Source organism: Anomaloglossus baeobatrachus, chromosome 6 (assembly GCF_048569485.1).
Source record: "Anomaloglossus baeobatrachus isolate aAnoBae1 chromosome 6, aAnoBae1.hap1, whole genome shotgun sequence".
Lineage (NCBI taxonomy): Eukaryota > Metazoa > Chordata > Amphibia > Anura > Aromobatidae > Anomaloglossus > Anomaloglossus baeobatrachus.
The window spans coordinates 539,285,241-539,294,431 of NC_134358.1; the positions used below are offsets into that span (position 1 = coordinate 539,285,241).

Below are 9,191 nucleotides of genomic sequence, written 5' to 3' on the forward strand. Positions count from 1 at the left end.
GAGGCTGGATCGCAATTACCTCAGTCTTTCCTCTATCCAAGGGTTTATATTGCCAACGATGGACTCCCCAGGTGGTTCATAGGGGACATCGGGAGAGTCCCAGTCGGAGGGCATGCTTTTGCCAAATCACAGAGTCCGTCCCCACCAACACTCAACAAAGATGCTTCCTCTGAGCACTGCGATGCTCACTCCTCTCCAAAAGTGCCAGGCTGTGAGTCCAGCATCTCCGGTGTCACAGGTGCGGTGTCCGGATCATTCTGGTCTTTGGTCTTAATTGACAGGATCTCTCCTTCTGGTTCTGCCTGGTTCCCCGGTGGGTAGCACTCACCTCCAGCAGTGGGGTCTCTGTGAGCGCGCTTTTCGGGGTGCCGCCCACGATAGCACGCCCCCTTCTCTTCCCGCATGGAATGGTTTAATGGAGACTGTCCTTTTTAAGCAATACGTTTTAACACAGTTCTGTAAGGCGCACAGTACCCAATGTTACGGGTATGGAATCCTGTTCACGATGGCAAGTTGTAGCACTCACGAGGCAGGGGTTAAATATACTCGTCGCCTGGCCGGTGATGTCGGGTCTGGGATGTCATGGGTGGCTCTGCCCTGCTTCGTTGCCCCTTGGTGTACAATGAAAGGAATGAAGATGGTGAAAGGATAACAGATGTTGAGAGTAGAAGTTGTCTCGTGATGCCAACTGCGATATGCGGCCAGGAATTAGCCGCCGCTGCTGTCATTGTCCTTTGGGATGGGTGGTGTTGCAGCTAGGATAGTTCAGCTTCCCGCAGGTGAAGCTAGGCCCTAGAGAGAATGAGGGAGGGAGTAGTGGCCGTTGGCGCCGAAGTGCGGGGCGACGGCAATGAAGGGGAAGACACAGTAGTTGCGTTTCCATGTCTTTACTCACTGTCCGTGGGTTGCCCGGGAGGTGCCGGTCTCCGCCGTGATGGGCTCCAGCCAATCCCGGATAAGTTAGAACTAGCCACTGGTGCTTGAAAGTGTAGTTTCCTAAGGGATGCCCCTTCAGAAGTGAGGACCAGGACCCCGGGCTGAGCTTCCCACTCCAAGCCTCAGGTACCGTGAAGAAAGAAGGAAGAAAGTGGTATCGTGTTGCCAGAACTGTAGTCCTGCAGACTGGTGAGCAGGACCTGAGTGTTCAGGTTGCTGATTGCCATGTGCAGCTGTCTCATTCCTATATCTAACATGCCTTTCTTCCTTCTCATGTTGATGTTAGTTTATGCGAACCCGGTCTTGTTGCTGCTCCTGTACATGGTGCTTTGTGCTGCGCTTTTGAGTGTTGTGAATATTCCCTTGGGGTGTGTAACGTTCCCCCCCCCCTTTTTCGTTACTCCCCTGTACACACATTCTCGTTCCTGTGTGTTTTGAGTGCTGTGTGTATGAGTTTCAGTTCACCCCTGTATGTATTATTTGTGGGTTTTTGGTTACTGGGTTTCCAACTGTTGGTATATACAACAGTCGAAGGACTTCGTTATATGTGTGAAGGAGGACTTTATGTTGATCTAACAGTACATGACGATGTTGTTAAGTTTCCTTACTCACTGTATTGTAAAAAGTCTTTTGTTTCTTTTTAGTTTCGCTTTCTTTCTCTTCCTGATGTAGTGCTGAATGACTGTACAAATATTTTACCTCATCTGTTCTGACAGTAAAGAACTTGTTATCCCATGTAATCTGCTCTGTGAACTCTCTTCTGCAAATGGGAAGCTAGAAGCTGTGCTGTGCAACACCAACCCACTCCCTGGGTGGGAGGGGAAGTAGTATCAGGGCTTGGACAGGAGACAGGGTCACGTTGGAGGCTCGACCCTGACTACCAACAAGTCTATCGTTCAGATAAGGGACAGCACAGGGACTCCAGTCTTAGGGTCAGCTTAGGAGCCCCTGTTCCATCCGTATTTTCCCGTGACATATGGCGCCTGATGAAGACCTTAAGTTGAGGTAGAAACGTGAATGTCAATAAAGCTTGTGTTACCTCACATTATTGTCTGTGATTTGTGACTCCTGTGGAGTCGGATTTGTTGCAAGTGCAGCGCTTACTAGAGCTCCCCGACAGTTTTCCTAAATCATTTTAAGAAATACTGATGTACTAGTCCTTCCCTTATAAAATAGCCTCTGATTCTCGCTCTATGTAGTTTACACAGTCTCAATAAAACCAAGTCCACATTATATAATTCATTCTCACTCTCTGGCCGGTATCACTTAGCTAAAATTACACTGAAATTGCACAGTGCATTTACAGGATGACATATATCTTCTCCATCACAGTTTGCAGCAACAGTGATAAAAGATCCTATGTGGATAAATTAGTTAACAATAAATCAGGAACAGCATGAAGCCGCATTAAAGAGCTGTAACATCTGAGTGCACTGCCTGCGAGATCCTCACCCATGCTAATATCGCAGTCTGAGACCTAATAGCTATAAATAACTGTTCCCATCCAAATATGCGCTGCCACTGTACCCAGCATGGGCCCGACTTGTGTCAAGCTTCTCTTACATTCACTTTCTATGGGATGCTATATACTCTATATACACTGTACAATGTGTGTGTAAATATATAATATTTATATCAGGTAGGTCATTTTAAAATTAAAGGTGCAAAGAGTAATGATGTCTGGCACCCCCTGAAGGTGTTGCTATTGCTGCGATGTGTTTTACTAATGCATTCTTTATATGGGATATTTGATGCAACTCTTTATTGTATCATTGACATGATGTCGGGGGAAAGTGAAGCGCTGCAGGCACAGCTAAAAAGGAGTTAGTAGTTAGCCAAGCTGTGCAGCTGGAAATGGTTTTAGGAACAAACCAGGGAGTTTGCTGGTAAGTTCTAAGTTCTAGAACAGGGGGGTAAGGAACCATTTTTCTGCCAGAGGCTATTTGGATATTTATATGGTCATCCGGGGTCTGTACAAAATTATAAACTCAAAATTTATCCTGTGATAACGCACCACATGCTTAGGACATATACATCACAGGAGACACTGGGAGCATATACATCACAGGAGAGGCTGAGGGCATATACATCACTGGGGGCATGTACATCACAGGAGATGCTGGGAGCGTATACATCACACGATGGGCTAGGACATATACATCACTGGAAACGCTGGGGGCATATGCATTAGTTGGAGACGCTGGAAGCATATGCATCACAGGAGTGGCTGGGGGCATATATAAATCACAGAAGACACTGGCAGTATATACATCAAAGGAGACACTGGAGGCATACACATCACAGGAGGTGCTTGGGACATATACAGCACATGAGACACTGGAGGCATACACATCTCAGAAGGTGCTGGGGTATATACCTCCCAACTCTGGAATAACTGATTTGTGATGTTTATTATTTTTTTTAAAAAGTGCAATAAAATGTAATTATTTTAATTACCTTTTAGCAATTTTATAGGAACAAAAAAAGTCTCTCTTTTATTCACTCTCTAAAATACAGTAACATTGAAATACACTGCTATATACAATGTATCTCCACATAGCAGTGAAATCTGTTTGTGGAGTTATAGCCTTCAATGCAGCTGTCATGTCCTCACAGGAGTCTGATCCTGCGACTTCTGCTTCGGTCACCAGGTGCTGCCGTATTGCCGCCATGAACTGTGCTGGTGATAAGGGAGGAGTCAGTGCCAGTGGCTTTGATGTGTGCAGGCTTCACTCATTCACTAAGCTGAGTTTCCCTAGGACCTGCAGTACTACTTTGTGACTGTAGGTGGCAGCTGAAGTTACCACCATTCAGCTACAGCCAATGGGAAGACACCACACCCTTCTAATTCCCCTTCCGGTCTGCTGGTCACTGCCAGATATAGTTTTGTAGTACTCTAGTCTCTGGTTCTCCCTGCTCTGGATATTGATTACTGTTTTGACCCCTGCCTGCTCTCTGACTACTCTCCTGCCTGTCGTTTTTGTACCTCATTGCCTGTTTTCCTGGCTACACCCTTGTATGCCAATTTTGTCCCTTTTCTGTATCTCCTGGTTTGACCTTGCCTGTCGACTACTCTTCTTGGACTCAGCCTTGCACAGGTAGCAATCTCCGGGGCCCTGTAGTAATTCCAAATCCCTGTATAGGGGTTAAAGGGTTTCAGGGTTCTCAGGATCCTGCTTAGTGAGCGGCTTTCCTCTATCCTGTCCATATCAGCCATCCTGAGACTGTTGTTCCTGGCAGGCGTCATAGCATCCTCAAGTATGGAAAATTCTCCCAGTGACATCAACAGAACCTGTGGCTCAAATGTTAAGCTTGTTTCTGCAACTGTAGAGATTGTCCTTGTGACACTCACAAATAAAAAAAAACAAAATCACATTTTTGAAATTAGAAATGGACATTTTTTATTGTTTATTAGTATTATTTTATAATTTTATAGGAACAAAAGAATCTTATTATTCCAACACTCTTGCACCTTTCCAATCTACCATAAACTCTGCGGCTCGCTTAATCCACCTGTCCCCCCGCTATTCCCCTGCCTCGCCACTCTGCCAATCCCTTCACTGGCTTCCCATCGCCCAACGACTGCAGTTCAAAACATTAACCATGACATACAAAGCCATCCACAACCTATCTCCTCCTTATATCTGTGACCTAGTCTCCTGGTACCTACCTGCATGCAACCTCAAATCCTCACAAGATCTCCTTCTCTACTCCTCTCTTATCTCCTCTCCCCACAATCGCATACAAGATTTCTCCCGTGCCTCCCCCATACTCTGGAACGCTCTACCTCAGCATATCAGACTCTCCCCTACCGTGGAAAGCTTCAAGAGGAACCTCAAGACCCACCTCTTCCAACAAGCCTACAATAACCCTCAGTCCAGTACACCACTGCGGAACCAGCTCTGTCCTCACCTATTGTACCATCACCCATTCCCTGTAGACTGTGAGCCCTCGCGGGCAGGGTCCTCCCTCCTCCTATACCAGTCTGTTTTGTATTGTTAATGATTGTTGTACGTATACCCCTCTTTCACTTGTAAAGCGCCATGGAATAAATGGCGCTATAATAAATAATAATTATTTCTTCACCTGTAGAATACAGGGGCATATAATTACACTGCTATGTACAGATGTATCTCTATGTACCTGTACAATTTGCTTTTGACTTCATTTTTTGTAATATAGATCAAGTATACAAAATTCTCCTATTGCCCTCAGTCTGGGCAGTGGCTTATTGGTAGAGCTGCTGCCTACAAACATGGGACTGTGATTTTGAGTCTCGGGGAGACGAGAGAAGAGAACTGTTTTATTTAATTTGCATGCAGAGATATATCATCCCCAGAGGAGGAGCTACAGAGCCAACAAGGAGAGGTAAGAGGAAGTCGGGACAAAAGACCTGACTGCCGGGACAGTGGGACTGAGCCCTCAAACCAGGACAGTCCCGGAATCTGTTCCAAAATGCACGTCAGAAAACTCAGTGTGACTAGGGTTTTTCAAAATGGGTTTTCTAAACGTTCCAGAACTATTTTTCCCATGCGGTCAGGTATTCCATTACAAAAATCAGAAATGGTTTATTGTGAATTGTTGCAGTTTTTGGAATAGCTCTGAACTTTTATAATAAAATACTAAATAAATAATCGTCATACAAATTAGGTGTCTATCCTCCTGCCGTATACAGTGATAATGCAGTGCAGAGCGGGACTGCCGGAACATAATTGCTTCTTTTGTTTATTAGGCACACGTCGTCTTCCTAGCTACTGCGTAGAATTTACCTATCATGTTCGCTTATCCTCCAGCTCTTTCATTAGATATTATTGATCGTGTTGATAAGACGTATTCTTTCTATTACAATCAGGACTGAGAGGTCATTTGCTGAGACATGTATCCATTTATTTTTCATCTTTTTTATGGAAAGAATTTATATAATTCTGTAGCTATCCAGTAGCAGTCACACACAAACCTCGTGGCCTTTTGAGCCCTCTGCCCCATAAAGAGACAACAGAATTATAAGCAGCACATGGTAAATGAAGGGATCTATCATAGATTTAGTATCTGAGCCCAGAAGCTTTAAGTTATGACTTAAAACTTGAACTACAAAGAGAACAATTGATCTGTTAACATATGTACAGTAGTCATGGCCGAAAGTATTGGTACCCTTTAAATTGTTCCAGAAAATGAAGTACAAACTGAACATAATTTCACCACGAAACCCCAAAATTGTTGACACTTTTCAAAAATTGTGGGTAAACAACTTTGTTTCAAGTATGTAATGCTTGTCCAAACTCACCTGTGGCAAGTAACAGGTGTGGGCAATATGAATATCACACCTGAAACCAGATAAAATGGGGAGAAGTTGACCCTATGCAGAGCATATCAGTTGAGATGCGTTTGTCAATGGTTCCTGCACTATGCATAGGCAGCAAACTGAGCAGACAAAGCTCATATCATAATACTGAGAACTTTGTCATCCTACACGCTCACTCCCTATGCAGAGCGCATCAATTAAGATGAATTTGGCATTGGTTGCTGTAATATGCTTAGGCAGCAACTGAGCTGACAAAGCTGACATCCTAACGGTGGCTCAGTGGTTAGCACTGCAGTCTTGCAGCGCTGGGGTCCTCGGTTCAAATCCCACCAAGGACAACATCTACAAGGAGTAGGTATGTTCTCCCCGTGTTTGCATGGGTTTCCTCCGGGTACTCCGGTTTCCTCCCACAATTCAAAAATATACTGATAGGGACCTTAGATTGTGAGCCCCAATGGGGACAGTATTACCAATTTATGTAAAGCGCTGTGGAATTAATAGCGCTATATAAATGAATAAATATCAATATCATAATACTGAGAGCTTTATCATTAAGGTTGCTGCTTTTTGAGAGTGTAAAGGCCCCGTCACACTAAGCAACATCGCTAGCAACATCGCTGCTAACGAACAACTTTTGTGACGTTGCTAGCGATGTTGCTGTGTGTGACATCCAGCAACAACCTGGCCCCTGCTGTGAGGTCGTTGGTTGTTGCTGAATGTCCTGGGCCATTTTTTAGTTGTTGCTGTCCTGCTGTGAAGCACAGACCGCTGTGTGTGACAGCAACAACTAAATGTGCAGGCAGCAGGAGCCGGCTTCTGCAGAGGCTGGTAACCAATGTAAACATCGGGTAACCAAGAAGCCCTGTCCTTGGTTACCCGATATTTACCTTTGTTACCAGCCTCCTCCGCTCTCACTGTCAGTGCTAGCTCCTGCTCTGTGCACATGTAGCTGCAGGACACATCGGGTTAATTAACCTGATGTGTGCTGTAAGTAGGAGAGCAGGGAGCCAGCGCTAAGCATTGTGCGCTGCTCCCTGCTTTGTGCACATGTAGCTGCAGCACACATCAGGTAATTAACCCCATGTGTGCTGTAGCTAGGAGAGCAAGGAGCCAGCGCTCAGTGTGCGCTGCTCCCTGCTCTCTGCACGTGTAGCTGGTCACTGGTTGCTGGTGAGCTCACCAGCAACTCGTGTAGCCACGCTCCAGCGATCCCTGCCAGGTCAGGTTGCTGGTGGGATCGCTGGAGCGTCGCAGTGTGACAGCTCACCAGCAACCTCCTAGCAACTTACCAGCGATCCCTATCGTTGTTGGGATCGCTGGTAAGTTGCTTAGTGTGACGGTACCTTTACAACTGATAACAAACTCATTTTGACTATTGCGCTCTGCATAGGCAGTGTGGCATTGTGCCATTCCAGGAAAAAGTGGCACTTATCGGCGCCACTCATTTGAGAATGGGGGCAGTGTAAAATTTGGCACCACCATAGACTTAGGGGCACTTTGCACACTGCGACATCGCAGCCCGATGCTGCGATGCCGAGTGCGATAGTCCCCGCCCCCGTCGCAGCAGCGATATGTGGTGATAGCTGGCGTAGCGAAAGTTATCGCTACGCCAGCTTCACACACACACTCACCTGCCGTGCGACGTCCCTGTGGCCGGCGACCCGCCTCCTTGTTAAGGGGGCGGGTCGTGCGGCATCACTGCGACGTCACACGGCAGGCGGCCAATCAGAGCGGAGGGGCGGAGATGAGCAGGATGTCAACATCCTGCCCACCTCCTTCCTTCCGCATATCCTACGGAAGCCGCAGTGAGGCCGGTAGGAGACGTTCCTCGCTCCTGCGACTTCACACACAGCGATGTGTGCAGCCGCAGGAGCGAGGAACAACATCGGACCGTCGCGTCAGCGTAATCATGGATTACGCCGACGCTGCACCGATGATACGATTACGACGCTTTTGCGCTCGTTAATCGTATCATCCAGCCTTTACACACTGCGATGTCGCATGCGATGCCGGAAGTGCGTCATTTTCAATTTGACCCCACCGACATCGCACCTGCGATGTCGCAGTGTGCAAAGTGCCCCTTAGGCACTTATGGCAACCCTCGTCCCAACACTACTGATCAGAAGTCATTCTGACCAAAGACGTCATTCACATTACTTTTTATATTATTTTGAATTTCACATTTTCTGATTAACCATGAAAATTCTATAATAAATCAATCACAAGTGACGACAACATAAAACGTTTGTTCCTTTAGGAAATAATTGGACCTCAACACACAACATCAAAACTGACTACCAGTAATTACTTGATAGGCAATAATCACCATATTAAATGGCGCCAACTGACGAAATCATCCGCAATAAATGACTACATTCTGTTCCCTGTGACATCACAAAAAAATAAATAAATGATGGCATCATAGATCAGTGACAATGAGTTATTATGCATCAAGAAATTCTGGTAATGACATAAGAAATAATGAGCGAAAAGCAATAATATCAAGACCCCTTGATTGCTGGTGATAGCATCATTGCATATTGACTATAAATAATGACATTACTGTTCATTGACTACAATCGATGACATCAGAACCCATTAATACCTACATATAAATCCTTCTATTCTTCTGTCATTGGAATTTCTCCCTTTATGAAGTTGTTATAATCCAACATTAAAAACAAAAAGTGTAGCTACCCACGGAAAAGCAATAAGTAATGAACTGAATAGAACGGACTTTCACCTTTTATCCTTAGTTACTCTTCACAGAACTTTGCCCAGGTGCTAAAAACCGGTGAAGAAAGTCGCTTACACACAAAACAAAAGTTCGTAATTTGCATTTTTGTCTACTTTTTTTGTTTGCTTTGTCTTTCCTGACTTTTTTATGCCAATTTTTAGCAACTATGGTTCCTGACTTTTAAGTAAAGTAACAAAACGTTTTCTATATTTTTGC

General features: G+C 45.3%; 1 protein-coding gene across 1 annotated transcript in view; it reads right to left on the reverse strand.

Moving 5' to 3' along the window:
- Window positions 1–8,937, reverse strand: part of PTER (phosphotriesterase related) — a 52,622-nt gene extending 43,685 nt beyond the window's left edge. The window contains exon 1 of the mRNA XM_075316823.1: window positions 8,848–8,937. The gene's annotated coding sequence lies outside the window, so the exon portion shown is untranslated. The remainder of the gene's footprint in view (window positions 1–8,847) is intronic.
- Between the last annotated feature and the right edge of the window lie 254 nt (window positions 8,938–9,191).